Here is a 19,438-nt window from a genome sequence, read left to right on the forward strand (position 1 = left end):
TCCAAGTTGAGGTTGATGCTTCCGAGATTGGAGCGGGGGCGGTTTTGTCACAGAGAAGCTCCGATTGCTCGGTGATGAAGCCATGTGCGTTCTTTTCTAGAAAATTTTCGCCCGCTGAGCGGAATTATGATGTGGGTAATCGGGAACTTTTGGCCATGAAGTGGGCATTTGAGGAGTGGCGTCATTGGCTGGAGGGTGCTAGACATCGTGTGGTGGTCTTGACTGATCATAAAAATCTGATTTACCTTGAGTCTGCCAGGCGTCTGAATCCTAGACAGGCTCGTTGGTCACTGTTTTTCTCTCGTTTCAATTTTGTGGTTTCATACCTGCCAGGTTCAAAGAATGTGAAGGCGGATGCTCTTTCTAGGAGTTTTGTGCCTGACTCCTCTGGAAATTCTGAGCCCACTGGTATCCTTAGGGATGGGGTGATTTTGTCGGCCGTCTTCCCAGACTTGCGACGTGCTTTGCAGGAGTTTCAGGCGGGTAAACCTGATCGTTGTCCGCCTGAGAGACTGTTTGTTCCAGATAGTTGGACCAGTAGAGTCATCTCCGAGGTCCATTCTTCTGCGTTGGCAGGTCATCCTGGAATATTTGGTACTAGAGACTTGGTGGCCAGGTCTTTTTGGTGGCCTTCCTTGTCGAGGGATGTGCGTTCTTTTGTGCAGTCTTGTGAGGTTTGTGCTCGGGCTAAGCCTTGCTGTTCTCGAGCCAGTGGATTGTTGTCACCTTTGCCTATCCCGAAGAGGCCTTGGACGCACATTTCCATGGACTTTATTTCGGATCTCCCTGTCTCTCAAAAAATGTCCGTCATCTGGGTTGTGTGTGACCGCTTTTCTAAAATGGTTCATCTTGTACCCTTGCCTAAGTTGCCTTCCTCCTCTGAGTTGGTCCCTCTATCGGATTTGGAGTCATGTGGTGGACAATTTGAAGTTGTCCCAGGAGAAGGCTCAGCAGTTTGCTAATCGCCGTCGCCGCGTGGGTCCTCGACTTCGTGTTGGGGACTTGGTGTGGTTGTCTTCTCGTTTTGTTCCTATGAAGGTCTCTTCTCCTAAGTTCAAGCCTCGGTTCATCGGTCCTTATAGGATCTTGGAAATTCTTAACCCTGTGTCGTTTCGTTTGGATCTCCCGGCATCGTTTGCTATTCATAATGTGTTCCATCGGTCGTTGTTGCGGAGGTATGAGGTACCTGTTGTTCCTTCGCTTGAGCCTCCTGCTCCGGTGCTGGTGGAGGGAGAATTGGAGTATGTTGTGGAGAAGATCTTGGATTCTCGTGTTTCCAGACGGAAACTCCAATATTTGGTCAAGTGGAAGGGTTATGGTCAGGAGGATAATTCTTGGGTGGTTGCCTCTGATGTTCATGCTGATGATTTGGTCCGCGCTTTTCATAGGGCTCATCCTGGTCGCCCTGGTGGTTCTCGTGAGGGTTCGGTGACCCCTCCTCAAGGGGGGGGTACTGTTGTGAGTTCTGTTTTTGGGCTCCCTCTGGTGGTTACTGATGGTACTGGGTGATTTGTGTTCTGCTGTCTCTGGTGTCCACCTGTTCTATTAGGATTTGGGAGTTTCCTATTTAACCGGGCTTTCTTGTCATTTCCCCGCCGGCTATCAAGGTTATCAGAGTGTTTTGTTACCTCAGCTTCTGGCTTCAGTAATCTTCAGGACAAGCTAAGTTTTTGATTTTCTTGTTTCACGTTTAGCTTTATTTTTGTCTTGTCCAGCTTGCATGTAATTGTTTCTTTGCTGCTGGTTGCTCTAGTGGGCTGTAATTGCTCCTCATGTTCCATGAGTTGGAACATGAGTTCAAGTAATTACAGGATGGTTTTTTGAAGGGTTTTTTGCTGACCGCGCAGTTTACTTTTGTATCCTCTGCTATCTAGTTTTAGCGGGCCTCATTTTGCTGAATCTGTTTTCATACTGTGTATGTGCCTTCCTCTCATTTCACCGTCATTATATGTGGGGGGCTGCTATTTCTGTGGGGTATTTCTCTGGAGGCAAGAGAGGTCTGTGTTTCTTCTAATAGGGGAAGTTAGATCTTCGGCTGGTGCGAGACGTCTAGGATCAACGTAGGCACGTTCCCCGGCTATTGTTATTTGTGTGTTCAGGTTTAGGGTCGCGGTCAGCTCAGGTTCCATCACCCTAGAGCTCGTTGGTGCTTGTCCTTTTGTGATTCCCTGCGATTGGAATCATGACAGTATAGCCGGCCCAAAATGTTTGGGCTGAAGTAGGAGGAAAAGTAGTCTGAGGAAGTTTTTTTTTTTTTTTTTCTCTCCTCTGAGGTTGCTGCCTAGCCTTAATTGCAGCCTGGCTGATTTTTTTTTTCCCTCCTCTTAATCCTTGAATGGCTCTGACCTTAGCTGTTTATCATGGACGTCCAGAGTTTAGCTTCCAGCTTGAATAATCTTGCTGCTAAGGTTCAAAATATACAAGATTTTGTTGTACATGCTCCTATGTCTGAACCTAGAATTCCTATTCCAGAGTTCTTTGCTGGAGATAGATCTAGTTTTCTGAATTTTAGGAACAATTGCAAGCTGTTCCTTTCTTTGAAATCTCGCTCTTCTGGAGACCCTGCTCAGCAGGTTAAGATTATTATATCTTTCCTGCAGGGTGACCCTCAAAATTGGGCATTTGCATTTGCACCAGGGGATCCTGCGTTGCTTAATGTGGATGCGTTTTTTCTGGCATTGGGTTTGCTCTATGAGGAACCTAACCAGGAGATTCAGGCTGAAAAAGCTTTATTAGCTCTCTCTCAGGGGCAAGATGAAGCAGAAATATATTGTCAAAAATTTCGGAAATGGTCAGTGCTTACTCAGTGGAATGAGTGCGCCCTGGCTGCAAAGTTCAGAGATGGCCTTTCTGAGGCCATTAAAGATGTTATGGTGGGGTTCCCTGCGCCTACGGGTCTGAATGAGTCTATGACTATGGCTATTCAGATTGATCGGCGTTTACGGGAGCGCAAACCTGTGCACCATTTGGCGGTGTCTTCTGAACAGGCACTTGAGACAATGCAATGTGATAGAGTTCAGTCTAGAAGTGAACGGCAAAACTATAGGCGGAAAAATGGGTTGTGCTTTTATTGTGGTGATTCAGCTCATGTTATATCAGCATGCTCTAAACGCACAAAAAAGGTTGATAAGTCTGTTGCCATTAGTACGTTACAGTCTAAGTTCATTCTGTCTGTGACTCTGATTTGCTCATTATCATCCATTTCCGTCGATGCCTATGTAGATTCAGGCGCTGCCCTGAGTCTTATGGATTGGTCATTTGCCAAGCGATGTGGGTTTAGTCTTGAGCCTCTGGAAGTCCCTATTCCTTTGAAGGGAATTGACTCTACACCTTTAGCTATGAATAAACCTCAGTACTGGACACAAGTGACCATGCGTATGACTCCCGTTCATCAGGAGGTGATTCGCTTCCTGGTATTGTATAATTTACATGATGTTCTAGTACTTGGTCTGCCATGGTTACAAACTCATAATCCAGTCCTTGACTGGAAAACAATGTCTGTGTTAAGCTGGGGATGTCAGGGGGTTCATGATGATGCACCTCCGATTTCTATCGCTTCATCTACTCCTTCTGAGGTTCCTGTATTTTTGTCTGATTATCGGGATGTTTTTGAGGAGCCTAAGCTCAGTTCGCTTCCTCCTCACAGGGATTGCGATTGTGCTATAGATTTAATTCCTGGTAGTAAATTTCCTAAAGGTCGTTTGTTCAATCTGTCAGTGCCAGAGCATACTGCTATGCGGGATTATGTTAAGGAGTCCTTGGAAAAGGGACATATCGGTCCATCTTCGTCCCCTTTGGGAGCAGGTTTTTTTTTCGTGGCCAAAAAAGATGGGTCCTTGAGGCCTTGTATAGATTATCGTCTTTTGAATAAGATTACCGTAAAATATCAGTATCCTTTGCCTTTGTTGACTGATTTGTTTGCTCGCATTAAGGGGGCTAAATGGTTCACTAAGATTGATCTTCGGGGTGCGTATAATCTTATACGAATAAAGCAAGGTGATGAGTGGAAAACCGCATTTAATACGCCTGAGGGCCATTTTGAGTATTTGGTAATGCCTTTCGGACTTTCTAATGCTCCTTCAGTCTTCCAGTCCTTTATGCACGATATTTTCCGTGAATATCTGGATAAATTTATGATTGTGTATTTGGATGATATTTTGGTTTTTTCTGATGACTGGGAGTCTCATGTTCAGCAGGTCAGGAAGGTGTTTCAGGTCCTGCGGGCTAATTCCTTGTTTGTAAAGGGCTCAAAGTGTCTCTTTGGAGTCCAGAAGATTTCTTTCTTGGGGTATATTTTTTCCCCTTCTACTATTGAGATGGATCCCGTCAAGGTTCGGGCTATTTGTGACTGGACGCAGCCTGCATCTCTTAAGAGTCTGCAGAAGTTCTTGGGCTTTGCTAATTTCTATCGTCGTTTTATAACTAATTTTTCTAGTGTTGTTAAGCCTTTGACGGATTTGACTAAGAAGGGTGCTGATGTTGCTGATTGGTCTCCTGCGGCTGTGGAGGCCTTTCAGGAACTTAAACGCCGGTTTTCTTCTGCTCCTGTGTTGTGTCAGCCTGATGTTTCGCTTCCTTTCCAAGTTGAGGTTGATGCTTCCGAGATTGGAGCGGGGGCGGTTTTGTCACAGAGAAGCTCCGATTGCTCGGTGATGAAGCCATGTGCGTTCTTTTCTAGAAAATTTTCGCCCGCTGAGCGGAATTATGATGTGGGTAATCGGGAACTTTTGGCCATGAAGTGGGCATTTGAGGAGTGGCGTCATTGGCTGGAGGGTGCTAGACATCGTGTGGTGGTCTTGACTGATCACAAAAATCTGATTTACCTTGAGTCTGCCAGGCGTCTGAATCCTAGACAGGCTCGTTGGTCACTGTTTTTCTCTCGTTTCAATTTTGTGGTTTCATACCTGCCAGGTTCAAAGAATGTGAAGGCGGATGCTCTTTCTAGGAGTTTTGTGCCTGACTCCTCTGGAAATTCTGAGCCCACTGGTATCCTTAGGGATGGGGTGATTTTGTCGGCCGTCTTCCCAGACTTGCGACGTGCTTTGCAGGAGTTTCAGGCGGGTAAACCTGATCGTTGTCCGCCTGAGAGACTGTTTGTTCCAGATAGTTGGACCAGTAGAGTCATCTCCGAGGTCCATTCTTCTGCGTTGGCAGGTCATCCTGGAATATTTGGTACTAGAGACTTGGTGGCCAGGTCTTTTTGGTGGCCTTCCTTGTCGAGGGATGTGCGTTCTTTTGTGCAGTCTTGTGAGGTTTGTGCTCGGGCTAAGCCTTGCTGTTCTCGAGCCAGTGGATTGTTGTCACCTTTGCCTATCCCGAAGAGGCCTTGGACGCACATTTCCATGGACTTTATTTCGGATCTCCCTGTCTCTCAAAAAATGTCTGTCATCTGGGTTGTGTGTGACCGCTTTTCTAAAATGGTTCATCTTGTACCCTTGCCTAAGTTGCCTTCCTCCTCTGAGTTGGTCCCTCTATCGGATTTGGAGTCATGTGGTGGACAATTTGAAGTTGTCCCAGGAGAAGGCTCAGCAGTTTGCTAATCGCCGTCGCCGCGTGGGTCCTCGACTTCGTGTTGGGGACTTGGTGTGGTTGTCTTCTCGTTTTGTTCCTATGAAGGTCTCTTCTCCTAAGTTCAAGCCTCGGTTCATCGGTCCTTATAGGATCTTGGAAATTCTTAACCCTGTGTCGTTTCGTTTGGATCTCCCGGCATCGTTTGCTATTCATAATGTGTTCCATCGGTCGTTGTTGCGGAGGTATGAGGTACCTGTTGTTCCTTCGCTTGAGCCTCCTGCTCCGGTGCTGGTGGAGGGAGAATTGGAGTATGTTGTGGAGAAGATCTTGGATTCTCGTGTTTCCAGACGGAAACTCCAATATTTGGTCAAGTGGAAGGGTTATGGTCAGGAGGATAATTCTTGGGTGGTTGCCTCTGATGTTCATGCTGATGATTTGGTCCGCGCTTTTCATAGGGCTCATCCTGGTCGCCCTGGTGGTTCTCGTGAGGGTTCGGTGACCCCTCCTCAAGGGGGGGGTACTGTTGTGAGTTCTGTTTTTGGGCTCCCTCTGGTGGTTACTGATGGTACTGGGTGATTTGTGTTCTGCTGTCTCTGGTGTCCACCTGTTCTATTAGGATTTGGGAGTTTCCTATTTAACCGGGCTTTCTTGTCATTTCCCCGCCGGCTATCAAGGTTATCAGAGTGTTTTGTTACCTCAGCTTCTGGCTTCAGTAATCTTCAGGACAAGCTAAGTTTTTGATTTTCTTGTTTCACGTTTAGCTTTATTTTTGTCTTGTCCAGCTTGCATGTAATTGTTTCTTTGCTGCTGGTTGCTCTAGTGGGCTGTAATTGCTCCTCATGTTCCATGAGTTGGAACATGAGTTCAAGTAATTACAGGATGGTTTTTTGAAGGGTTTTTTGCTGACCGCGCAGTTTACTTTTGTATCCTCTGCTATCTAGTTTTAGCGGGCCTCATTTTGCTGAATCTGTTTTCATACTGTGTATGTGCCTTCCTCTCATTTCACCGTCATTATATGTGGGGGGCTGCTATTTCTGTGGGGTATTTCTCTGGAGGCAAGAGAGGTCTGTGTTTCTTCTAATAGGGGAAGTTAGATCTTCGGCTGGTGCAAGACGTCTAGGATCAACGTAGGCACGTTCCCCGGCTATTGTTATTTGTGTGTTCAGGTTTAGGGTCGCGGTCAGCTCAGGTTCCATCACCCTAGAGCTCGTTGGTGCTTGTCCTTTTGTGATTCCCTGCCATTGGAATCATGACAGCTATTATACAGTATGGAGCATTGTGTGACCTTTTTTTTTTTGGTTATAATTATTGTATATGAAACAGTGTTATCAGCAGTGCTAAATGGGTGTGGTTGGGACTTGGATATAGGTGTGACTAGTTGTGAAATGGGTGTGATCAGAGGCGTGGCTTAAAATTTCAAACCTTTATGCCTCTTTCCCTTCAAGAGTTGGGAGGTATGGTACCGCATTTGCCAGATCACAGCAAGTGCCGCAAATCCCATAGGGAATGAATGAAGCCAAACGCAGTGTTGCTGTAAGTGATCCGTTACGCGACAGATGCGAAACAACTGCCCGATCTGCTGCAAAAGGCTATTTTCACAACAGCGATTCTTGCCAAAGTCACTGCCGATAGTGTCATACTCACCAATGGGGGAGTCAGCGCTAAAAGTGCCTAGGGCAGCAGAAACTCTAAATACGGCCCTGCCTCTGGTGTATTAAAAGCAGTCTTCCACTCATCCCCCTCCTTTACACGGATAAGAACATATGCTCCCAGATGTCCATTTTAAAAAACAATCAGCTCCAATGATCTGGTTAAAGAGGTCTGGAATAAGAGGGCGAGGATAAGGATCCCGAACTGTGATCCAATTAAGTTAATTGAAATCTAGGCAAGGGCATATCCCCCCATTGTTTTTCTTAACAAAGAAAAATCCTGCTGCAACCGGAGATGAGGAAGATCTGATATGACCCCTAGGCACACTTTCTGAAATATAGTCCTTTATGGCCTGCCTTTCCCGATCCAAAATATTATTCAATCTGCTCTTAGGTAATTTGACCCCAGATATTAAATTTAGTGGAGTAATGATGAGGACAATGAGGAGGAAGTTACTGACAATGCTGTTCTGAGAACACATCCTCAAAACCAGACAGATATTCCGAGAGGGATCGCATATCAGCCCTGGCTATACATGTACCCAAGCAGTGACATTGGCAGTACTCACTCCACCTTAATGTACCGTCACACATAACGATATCGTTAACGATATCGTTGCTTTTTGTGACGTAGCAACGATATCGTTAAGGAAATCGTTATGTGTGACAGCGACCAACGATCAGGCCCCTGCTGGGAGATCGTTGGTCGCTGAGGAAAGTCCAGAACTTTATTTCATCGCTGGACTTCCCGCTGACATCGCTGGATCGGCGTGTGTGACACCGATCCAGCGATGTCTTCACTGGTAACCAGGGTAAACATCGGGTTACTAAGCGCAGGGCCGCGCTTAGTAACCCGATGTTTACCCTGGTTACCAGCGTAAACGTTAAAAAAACAAACACTACATACTTACCTTCAGCTGTCTGTCCCCGGCGCTGTGCTTCTCTGCACTCCTCCTGCATCCTGTGTCAGCTCCAGCCAGCCGGAAAGCACAGCGGTGACGTCACCACTCTGCTTTCCGGCTGACTGGCGCTGACAGTGCAGAGGAAAGCACAGCGCCGGAGGACAGACAGCTGAAGGTAAGTATGTAATGTTTGTTTTTTTTAACGTTTACGCTGGTAACCATGGTAAACATCGGGTTACTAAGCGCGGCCCTGCGCTTAGTAACCCGATGTTTACCCTGGTTACCGGGGACCTCGGGATCGTTGGTCGCTGGAGAGCTCTCTGTGTGACAGCTCTCCAGCGACCAAACAGCGACGCTGCAGCGATCGACATCGTTGTCGGTATCGCTGCAGCGTCGCTTATTGTGACGGTACCCTTACTACCTCTCGAGTCTGCCAGTCCACCATGAGATTGTGTTACATAAGCCAAGGTAAGCATATGTTTAGAAATTATATTTATCGTGTGACCATTGAACATAGAAACCAACCGAGTGAAACACGATTTGATACCAATTAAATATTTATTAGAAATAGTAGACATAAAAACAAAAATTAAGTAAGTCTCTCAATAATAAAAAAAATGTGGGAGACGGGAGATATGAATATAATACAGGAAAAAACATAGTTGTTTGGAGGGAACAATAAGCAGCAGCAATTATATTGCTGCACACATTGCAGAATGGGTCAATATCAAAATAGTTTAATAAAAAAAACAGTTTATAGAAAAAATATATTATTATTAAAAGTACGACCCCAGAATGAAGGCTGACACAGTGGTGGACAATGAATAAAGTAGAATAGCAGTCAAAATAATAAGTGCAATCAACAAAGTTTCAGTGTCCAGGGTAGGAACACACTGTGCACTAATGTAGTCAAGCAGGAAAAAGACACAATTTGCCATAAGCTTGTTATCTTATGGTAAATTGTGTCTTTTGCCTACTTGAAATACTGGGAGAATATAGACTGGTCAGATCAGACCAAAATTGAACTCTTTGGATGAAATTACACACCATGTTTGGAGGCCTTAAGGCACTGCATTTCAAGCCCAAAACACCATGCTAACAGTGAAATTTGGAGGCGGTAACCACATGGTTTGGGGCTTCTTCAGCATATGGCACTGGAAAACTATTTTTGATTGAAGGAAGCATGAATGGACAAATGTATAAAGACATTCTTGACAAAAATCTACTGCCATCCACCAGGATGATGAAGATGGACTAGGGTGGAAATTTTGGCAAAACATTGATCTCAAACACGCAGCCAAGGAAACTTAAAATTGGTTTCAGGGAAAGAATATAAAGCTGCTAGAATGGCCCAGCAATTACCTGACCTTAATCCAATAGAAAATGAATGGAGGGAAGTAAAGCTCAGAGTTCATAAAAGACCCCATGGACCCTTCAGGATTTGAACAGTGTTTGTGGGGAAGAATGGTCCAAAATAATACCTGTGCAATCTATGCGACTAGCTTCTCTATACATTAGGCATCTTGGAGCTGTCATCAACAAAAAACATTTTTGTACAAAATATTAAATACATTTCTGTAAGTGTGTTCAATACTGTTCTCCCCTGTGTCTGTGGTTTGATTTCTTTGCCTGTTTGGACTGGGTGGGTTTTTACTGACATCTGGTGAGAATTTCTTGACAATAAAATCCATAGAAATAAACTTACTTAGAAAATTTATGACGTGTTCAATACTTATTTCACCCACTGTATGTTATCATTTTAAAGATTATTACTTTAACCCCTTAACGACTGCCGATACGTCTTTTAACAGTGGCACTTAAGAGTACTTATTACTCAGCGCCGCATAGGAAAGCATTGGAAAGTCTCTGGGGTCTCAGCAACTGTGGGTAGCGGAGACCCTGGAGAGCATGATCAGGGACAGTTTCTACAGTCCCCTGTCATGTGATCGCCATTATGATCAAGGTTAATAAATAGTGATGAGCGAACGCGCTTGCCACTACTCGTTACTCGCCCGAGTGTCATGGTACACGTCTTACTCGGCGAGCACCGAGCATTTCCGGGATTACTGGTGTCTCCACCCACCATTTTTAGCAGACTTTAGAGACCCAATCACGCTGCAGAGATTTTCTGCCAGACCATGAAACACCGTAGCCATCTTTGTTGTGGTCGTGCAGTGACTGGCTTGGCCACACAGCATCATCACGAGTATAAGAGACCTGGCGCTGCCCTGCTCGCCGCATTCAGCTCCGGATTCAGCGAGTGTAGAGAGAGCTGCTGCAGAGATAGGGTCAGAATCGTGCTTTTAATAGTTAGTGTAGGTCTGTAACTGTTCAGTCCACAACTCCTGAGAAACCAACAGTCCTTTTTAGGGCTAATTCTTGGGTCCCGAGATTACAGCGCTAGGTAGGCAGGGCACAGCATATCCACATCAGTACACGGCCTGCAGGCACTGTATGTGCATACATAGCTCCCACAGCATCTCTCCAAAGCTCCATAACTGTCTGCTGCTGCTTATTTACTATATACCTAGCTGCAATTTTCTTTTTGTTTTTTAAAAATCACCAAAAATAAATTAATACAGTCTGTTATGTCAGGCTGAATCCTGGTGTATCTGTTTTTGAAAAATTGTATTTCCGCCGGCATACGTAGCATAGTTCTGTCTGCTAGCCTTGTTCCACACTTTTTTATTTATTTTAAAAATTCTCCAAAACCCTAAAAAATTTAATACAGTCTGTTATTTCAGGCTGAGGCCTGTTGTATCTGTGGTGGAAAAATCGTAGCTTCGCAGGCATAAGTTTCATAGTTCTGTCTGCTAGCCTTGTTCCACTCTTTTTGTTTATTTTCAAAATTCTTCAAAACCCCCCAAAAATTTAATATGGTCTGTTATGTCAGCTTGAGGCTTGATGTATCTGTGGTGGAAAAATTGTTGCTTCGCAGGCATAAGTTTCGCTTCGCTGTTAGGGCTGGCGGAACACACCGAGTAAATAGAGAGAGATGTTATTTGGTGCGTTCGCAGCCCGGGGTCCACCGTGCAGGAGAGGACCTGCTGCTGGCAAATGGCAGCCCTATATGGCAGTAGAAGCGAACTCTTTTACTTCACAGAGTCACCTAAAGAAAGCACTGTGTCCTGTTAACCTCACAGGAGTACACAGGGACTGCAGAGCAGATAGCAGTTTGTGGTTACGCATTCGTACAATTTCCTCACTGGAGAAGCCGGTATTCTAGGGCTTATTTCAGCCGGGGCCCTGAATCCACACACACAATCTCCTCACCGGAGGTGCCGGTATTCTAGGGGCTTATTTCAGCCAGGTCCCTGAACATATACAGTACAATCGTAACCACACTGGCGCAAAGTACATGACTTAGATGTGATACTAGCGCATGGCCGTGCGGCCATGCAAACCTTTTATAGCTGCAGCAAGTACAGGACCTTCCTAGAAGGACCAATGAGAGGCTGCACACAGAGCCCGAGCACCTTCAGGACCTTCCTGGAGAACCAATGGGTTTTGCTGCAGAATCTAAGCATGTGACCCTCGACCTCCAATGAGAGATCTTACCCTGGGCATGCTCAGAAGGGGAAAAGCAGGACTTAGTCTCAAAAGCGTCTGCTCGCCGCTGCCCAGCACTGGGTTCAATGGCAGAAGCTGGAAAAGCAGCAGTAACCCTTTGCACAGAGTCAGACTGAGCGAGACGCTGGGACCGACGTCTCCGCTGAGCAGGCTCCACTGCAGCAGGAGAAGAATGGGAGACCGCAGCGGAGATGGCCTGAGATTCCCCCTGTGCAGAGGCGGGAATTTGACCCCTAACATTCGCAGGCATGTTTCATAGTTCTGTCTGCTAGCCTTGTTCCACTCTTTTTTTTATTTTAAAAATTCTCCAACCCCCCAAAAAAATGTTATATAGTCTGTTATGTCAGGCTGAGGTCTGTTGTATCTGTGGTGGAAAAATCGTTGCTTCTCAGGCATAAGTTTCATAGTTTTGTCTGCTAGCCTTGTTCCACTCTTTTTGTTTATTTTAAAAATTCTCCAACCCCCCCCCCAAAAAAAAAATTTGAATATAGTCTTTTATCTCAGGCTGAGGCCTGTTGTATCTGTGGTGGAAAATCGTAGCATCGTAGGCATAAGTTTCATAGTTCTGTCTGCTAGCCTTGTTGTACTCATTTTTAATTTTTTGCTAAATTTCACATACAAGAGAAAAAAATATATATACAGTCTGTTATCTGTGTCTGGGGCCTGTTGTGTCTGTGGTGTAAAAATCGCAGCTTTGAAGGCATACTGATCAGATAAAACTTAACTCCAAATAAATACATTTATGTTAATCTTTTGAAATAGTTCTGTACTCCTTTTAAAATGGGCAAGTCAAGGGACGAGGGATGGGTAAGTGGACGTGATGCTGATGGCGCATGCAGAGGACAAGGCCATGGACAAGCTGAAAGTGTGCCACAACAAAGACCCACATCTTCTTGCTCAACCTTCCTGTCCCAGTTTCTAGGGGATCACAGCACACCGCTATTGAAGCAAGAGCAGTGTGAAACGGTTGTTGGTTGGATAGTGGATAATGCTTCCAGTCACTTAGCCACCACCACCACCACCCTGTCTTCCACTCGGTCAAGTCTGAGTAGCCGTGAGTGTGGACCGGATATTCCTCACCCTGATCCTCCTTCTTCCCCACCATGCCGAGTGCCCTGAGACAACTGATCCCACACTTGGACACTCTGAAGATCTGTTCAGTTTTCTCTTTCAAGATTCTGGACTCTCAGACGGTCAACTTGAAGTGGGGCCAGATGAGATCGCATGTAGCGATGTCAAAAGCTTTGACCAGCCACGGTCACACAAAGGGGATGGTGGGAAAGTGTCACAAGAGGTGGACGATGAAGAGACACAATTGCCATAAAGTCAGGAGGAGGAGCAGGGTGCGGATGTGGAAGACGAGGTGGTGGGTGTCATAGTGACTAGAGTTGAGCGACTTTTAGTTTTTTAGGGTCGAGTCGGGTTTCGCGAAACCCGACGATCTCAAAAATCGAGTCGAGTGAAATCGGCCGATTATCGCGAAAAGTCGGGGATCGACCGAAACACGAAACCCAATGCAAGTCAATGGGGAAGCATAGTCGGCAGTGAGTGGAGGCCAGGAAAACACCTACAGTGCCCATTTTAATGGCAAAACATCCATTTTTGGTACTGAAGCTTGTCAATCTTAATTTACCTTATAATAATAGTTAGGCATTGGACATTGGGGGTCATTTGGCTAAAGTTGAGGGGGGTATGGCTGGGTCAAGTATTTAGTGGGCCCAGGAAACGTGGACCACGTCACGGCAGTGGAGCAGGGAGAGGTAAGTATTTCAACTTTGCAAGTGCTGTGATCCTGAGCAAGTGGGGGGGGGCCCACTCGTTCACATTGGCACTGGCACAGGGCTCCTCAAAGTACGGCGGTGTGTTTGCACGGCGGGGGCGCTTCCCACCAGCAGCGACACTTTTGCGTACTATGAGGGGTCCTGTGCCAGTGACGTCGCCAACAAGTATTCCCCCCCACCAGATGAAGGAACCTGCACTTTCATCTGCACCTTCCTTTTTCTCCCCGTGTAAGGTGGTATAGTATGCGGGAAGGGGAACCTCACTTTCAGCAGGGTCAGAATCTGGCTGTGTAGCGTTCAAGGGGAATGTAGCGGTCTGGGTCAATGTACCAGCAGAGTCATCTAGCACTGGCTGGGCAATGGGAAGGATGAGGAGGAAACACAGATATAGGCCCAAATAATAAAGTGGGCTTAATGCATTTCAAAATTGGTAACAGGACTAACCAAGTGGCATTGCTTTGTTCAGTGGAGGCCAACTGTAATGAGAGGCTGACACAGAGAGTAGGCCCAAATCAGTAAGTAGTCTAAATGCAGTTCAAAATTGGTAACAGTAGTAAACAGGCGGCACTGCTTTGTTCAGTGGATGGAGGAGAACAGCAAGGAGCGGCAGACACCGTTAGTAGGCCCCAACCCAACTAGTAAGCCAAATGCAGTGTAATATTGACAACTACTTAACAGAGACTGAAAATGGAAGTTCAGGACAGGACACCAGGAGAACAGCACGGAGTGGCATACACCGTTAGTAGGCCCCAACCCAACTAGTAGGCCAAATGCTGTGTAATATTAACAACTACTTAACGAGAGCCTGAAAATGGAAGTTCAGGACAGGAAACCAGGAGAACAGCAAGGAGCGGCAGACACCGTTAGTAGGCCCCAACCCAACTAGTAGGCCAAATGCAGTGTAATATTAACAACTACTTAACGAGAGCCTGAAGATCGAAGTTCAGGACAGGAAACCAGGAGAACAGCACGGAGTGGCCTACACCGTTAGTAGGCCCCAACCCAACTAGCAGGCCAAATGCAGTGTAATATTAACAACTACTTAATGAGAGCCTGAAAATGGAAGTTCAGGACAGGAAACCAGGAGAACAGCAAGGAGCGGCATACATGTTAGTAGGCCCCAACCACCACTAGTAGGCCAAATGCAGTGTAATATTAACAATTACTTAACGAGAGCTTGAAGATCGAAGTTTAGGACAGGAAACCAGGAGAACAGCACAGAGCACAGGGCCGGCGTCAGCACCCGATGTACCCGGGCAAGTGCCGGGGCCCTGGCGAGACAGGGGGGCCCATTCAGGGCCGACGTTAGGGGCAGGCAGCTGCCTAGGGCCCCCGCTCCCCCAAGGGCACTCAGTTAGCGGCACATCACGCAGCCGCTATGGGGTCTCTGTGAGGCAGGGGGGCCCGCCTGTCTCCAGCGCCAACTCCCCCGCCGCCGCATTGAACTATACCAGTGTCTGCCGGTAAAGTTCAAAGCAAATGATGGAGGAGAGAACGTCACCTGACGCTCCCTCTCCCGTCATTCCCCACTCAGCCTCTGACACTGCCGCTGCGGGTGCGCAATGACATAATCGCGCACTCGCTGTGTGTCAGGCAGTGCAGCGGCAGCCGCCGAGACCGGAGCAGGAAGCAGCGCGGGCACGCTGAGAAGTGAGGAGTGTTTTTATGTAACTATAACAGTGAGTACTGGACTATGGGGCCATTCTTGGGGGGAAGGGGGCTGTGCTGTATACTACATGTCTGTGCAATATACTACATGGCTGTGTTATATACTACGTGGGCTGTGCTATATACTACATGGGCTGTTATATGCTACGTGGGCTGTGCTATATACTACATGGCTGTTCTATATACTACGTGGGCCGTGTTATATATTTCATGGGCTGTGTTATATAATATGTGGCTGTGCTACAGTCATGGCCAAAAGTATTGACACCCCAGCAATTCTGTCAGATAATACTTCTTCCTGAAAATGATTGCAATCACAAATTCTTTGGTATTATTATCTCCATTTAACTTGTCTTAAATGAAAAAACACAAAAGAGAATGAAGCAAAAAGCAAAACATTGATCATTTCACACAAAACTCCAAAAATGAGCCAGACAAAAGTATTGGCACCCTCGGTCTAAGGGCTTGTTTCCACGTGCGAGAAACACGTCCGTGTCTCGCATGTGGAAACGAATCTCTGGTGCAGACACTCCAGAGCGGAGCATGCGGCTCCATGTGTTGCTATGCGGCCGCACGCTCCGCTCCACAGTGTCGGCGCCAGAACTTCGTTTCCACATGCGAGACACGGACGTGTTCCTCGCAAGTGAAAACAAGCCCTAATACTTGGTTGCACAACCTTTAGCCAAAATTACTGCGACCAACCGCTTCTGGTAACCATCAATGAGTTTCTTACAATGCTCTGCTGGAATTTTAGACCATTCTTCTTTGGCAAACTGCTCCAGGTCCCTGATATTTGAAGGCTGCCTTCTCCAAACTGCCATTTTTAGATCTCTCCACAGGTGTTATATGGGATTCAGGTCTGGACTCATTGCAGGCCACCTTAGAAGTCTCCAGTGCTTTCTCTCAAACCATTTTCTAGTGCTTTTTGAAGTGTGTTTTGGGTCAATGTCCTGCTGGAATACCCATGACCTCTGAGGGAGACCCAGCTTTCTCACACTGGGCCCTACATTATGCTGCAAAATTTGTTGGTAGTCTTCAGACTTCATAACGCCATGCACACGGTCAAGCAGTCCAGTGCCAGAGGCAGCAAAGCAACCCTAAAACATCAGGGAACCTACGCCATGTTTGACTGTAGGGACCGTGTGTTAGGGGTCGAGTTCCCGCTTCTGCACAGGGGGAATCTCGAGCCACTTCCGCTGCGGTCTCCCATTCTTGTCCAGCCGCAGTGGAGCCTGCTCAGCAAGGACGTCGGTCCCAGCGTCTTGCTCATTCTCACTCTGTTCTGAGAGTTAGTGCTGCTTCTCCAGTCTCTGCCTTTAAAGTCAGTGCTGGTCAGCAGCGAGCGGACTTCTCTGGGACTAAGTCCTTGTCTGCATGTACTGAGCATGCCCAGCGTAAGGTCTCCCGTTGGAGATCGAGGGTCATGTGCTCAGGCTCTGCAGCACATTCCATTGGTCCTCTTGGCAGGTCCTAGAAGGGCAAAAGTGCTGTGGCCACTTCCTGTGCTGCTGTTATATAAACTGCGCATGACCGCACGGCCATGCGCTAGTATTGTTTTACAATTGCTTATGTGTGTATGTTGTGAGTGCAAGTCGTCCTTGGAAACCCCTACCCTATTGAATGTCTGTTCGCGGAAGGTGTATGGCTGCTACCTAGCGCCCGACTTAGCCTACAGCACTAACACACATCACAGCGTCCTGTAGCTGTGCCTGCCAGTACGGCGCCGTGCGCCTGCCTTGCGCTTTCCATACCCGAGTCTGGGTGGTTAGTGGCGTCCGTTAGTGCGGCATCGCTCGCACTCTTGTGCACAGATTGCTTAAGGTTCTCTACACACCCAGTTGCGGTGTTACGCCAGCAAGGGTCTAATCGGGCTCCAATCCCTTCTGGGGTTAAGTCCGCTGACCACTTGCTCGCGCACTAGTGCGGTACTGCGGTCCTGTGAATTAACAGGATCGCTTTCTTCACGCTGGGTGAGGTTTAACCCACGCGTGTATACTTTAGTGTACCGCCATATTGTCTGCTAATTGCTAGCAGCAGGTTCTCACCTGCACGGTGGACCCCGGACTGCGAACGCACCTTTATCATCTGTCTTGGTGCGTTCCGCCAGTCCTAACAGAATACTAGCGCCAGGGTCTGGCTAGCAAAATGGCGGACGATCAGCGTTTACAGCGGTACATCCAGCAGCTGGAGGGAAGGTTGGCGGCTTTTGAGCGTTCAACCTCAGCTGTGGATGTTACTGCTGTCGCTGTTCAGGCTGCAAGTGTGGCTGCAGCTACCTTGTCCACTGCCGCTCCTGTACCGACGCTATCTCGCCTCCCGCTACCAGAGAAATTTTCTGGTGACAGTAAGTCCTGTAGGGGTTTCGTGAGTCAGTGCTCAATACATCTCGAGCTTCTGGCCTCTCGTTTCCCTACAGAGCGGGCTAAGGTGGGCTTTATAATTTCCTTATTGTCGGACAGGGCGTTGCAGTGGGCTACGCCGCTGTGGGAGCGTGGCGATCATGTGGTGCAGAGTGCTCCGTTATTCCTGAGCACTCTGAAACAGGTCTTTCTTGGACCTCGTGTCACCCATGACACGGCGCTCCAACTGTTGGCACTGACTCAGGGCTCGTCCTTGGTCAGCCTTTTTGCCGTCCATTTCCGCACTCTGGCATCTGAGCTGGAGTGGTCGGATAAAGCCCTTATCCCTATATTTTGGAGGGGGCTGGCTGACCACGTTAAGGACGCTCTGGCCACTAGGGAGATTCCCGCCACACTGGAGGAGTTAATAGCAGTATCTACTCGCATTGACCGCCGTAAGGGGACAATTACCTTTGGCTCATCCTCCCACTCGGTAGACCTCTGCGTGGATTCTGGGGCGGAGGGCAATTTTATGTCTTCTGCCTTCGCCCAACGTCATGCAATACCCCTGGTTATGCTATCCCAACCAGTAACGGTACGAGTGGTGAATGGGTCGACACTCCCCGCACAGATAACACATCAGACCATCCCTGTTACTCTGTCCCTGTCGCCATCCCATCAGGAGATTATTTCTCTACTCGTCATTCCTGAGGGTATTGATGAGGTCCTGTTGGGGATACCTTGGCTACGGTACCACTCTCCTCACATCGAGTGGTCCTCAGGCAGAATTCTGGGATGGGGTGAATCATGTGGGGGTAGGTGTCACCGAGAGTGCGTTCAGGTTGCTTCTACTGAGGTACCCGCAGATCTATCCTCTCTCCCCAAGCAATATTGGTCTTATGCAGACGTGTTCTCCAAGAAGGCGGCGGAGACCCTTCCGCCCCATCGCCCCTATGACTGTCCTATCGATCTCTTGCCTGGTGCTGAGCCTCCCCGGGGTCGAGTCTACCCATTATCTCTCCCGGAAATGGAGGCAATGTCTCAGTACATACAAGAGAATCTGGCAAGAGGGTTCATTAGGAAGTCAGTGTCACCTGCTGGGGCAGGGTTCTTCTTCGTGCAGAAGAAGAATGGAGAACTACGTCCATGCATAGACTACAGGGGTCTTAATGCTATCACAGTTAAGAACAAGTACCCTTTGCCGTTGATATCTGAGCTTTTCGATAGGCTTCGGGGAGCTAGAGTGTTTACGAAACTAGATCTGCGGGGTGCTTACAACCTGATTCGCATCCGTGAGGGGGACGAGTGGAAAACGGCATTTAACACCAGAGATGGGCACTATGAGTATCTGGTGATGCCCTTCGGGCTCTGTAATGCACCTGCCGTTTTTCAAGACTTTGTCAACGACATCTTCCGGGATATGCTTTCCACCTCGGTTGTAGTCTATCTGGATGATATTCTCATCTTTTCTCCAGATATTGACTCCCACCGGAGAGATGTTGGCAGAGTCTTCGACCTCCTACGGGCAAACTCTCTTTACGCAAAGTTGGAGAAGTGTGTGTTTGAGCAGGAGTCCTTACCTTTCCTGGGCTATATCATCTCCGCCCAGGGATTGGCTATGGATCCTGCCAAACTACAGGCTGTGATGGACTGGCAAGAGCCCCATTCTCTTAAAGCGGTGCAGCGCTTTATGGGGTTCATAAACTATTACCGCCAGTTCATTCCCCACTTCTCAACTCTGGTGGCTCCCTTGGTAGCCCTCACCAAGAAGGGAGCGAATCCCAAATTGTGGTCGGAAGAGGTCTCCAAGGCCTTCACTTCTATTAAGTCCCACTTTGCTAGCGCTCCCATCTTACATCGTCCCGATGTGGATAAGCCATTCCTACTGGAGGTGGATGCCTCGTCCGTTGGTGCTGGAGCAGTCCTCTACCAAAAGGATGCTCAAGGTCGGAAGCATCCATGCTTCTTCTTCTCCAAGACCTTCACGCCAGCGGAGAGGAACTACTCCATCGGGGACA

Source organism: Ranitomeya imitator, chromosome 2 (assembly GCF_032444005.1).
Source record: "Ranitomeya imitator isolate aRanImi1 chromosome 2, aRanImi1.pri, whole genome shotgun sequence".
NCBI classification, from domain to species: Eukaryota; Metazoa; Chordata; class Amphibia; order Anura; family Dendrobatidae; genus Ranitomeya; species Ranitomeya imitator.